This window comes from Triticum dicoccoides, chromosome 2B (assembly GCF_002162155.2).
Source record: "Triticum dicoccoides isolate Atlit2015 ecotype Zavitan chromosome 2B, WEW_v2.0, whole genome shotgun sequence".
Taxonomy (NCBI): domain Eukaryota; kingdom Viridiplantae; phylum Streptophyta; class Magnoliopsida; order Poales; family Poaceae; genus Triticum; species Triticum dicoccoides.
Window position 1 is genome coordinate 668305373 of NC_041383.1, and position 595 is coordinate 668305967.

Consider the following 595-nt stretch of genomic DNA (forward strand, 5'->3'; position numbering starts at 1 on the left):
TATATATATATATATATATATATATATATATATATATATATTAGTGGAAAACGTAGAACTAGCTAGCTAATCACAATAAGGAATCATCTTAGTGGCCTCGACACAACGCTTCAAGGGTTTGGGGTGGCCTCGACGATAACGCTCTTTTAACTTGATAAATTTGGGTGGCCTCGAGAGAGTTAATTTGTCGGGTAGGGGCGCGGCGGGAGGGGGTAGGAGACCAACATCGTTTTCTCTCTAGGGTTTGGGTGTCCTCGAGAATTTTGGTCGAGCGAGAGGGCCGAGGAGGGTGCTGCAGTTGTATAAGTTATCACGGTCGAGAGGGGGTATATATATATATATCGACCGCCCCTCATGTCGAAGTTATCTAGAGGGGGTTATATCGACAACGACGCGACATACATATACATGGGAAAATAATGTTATCGGGGAGGGGGTATCGGTACCACCCCCTCGTGTTGAAGTTTCTTCTTTCTCCTCTATTCCTTTCTTTCTTCTTCTCCTCTTCTTTTTCTTCTTCTCCCTCGAGAAAGGAAAATAATTAAGGAAAAGGAAGAAAAGAGGAAGAAGGAAGAAGGAAGAAGAAGAAGAAGAA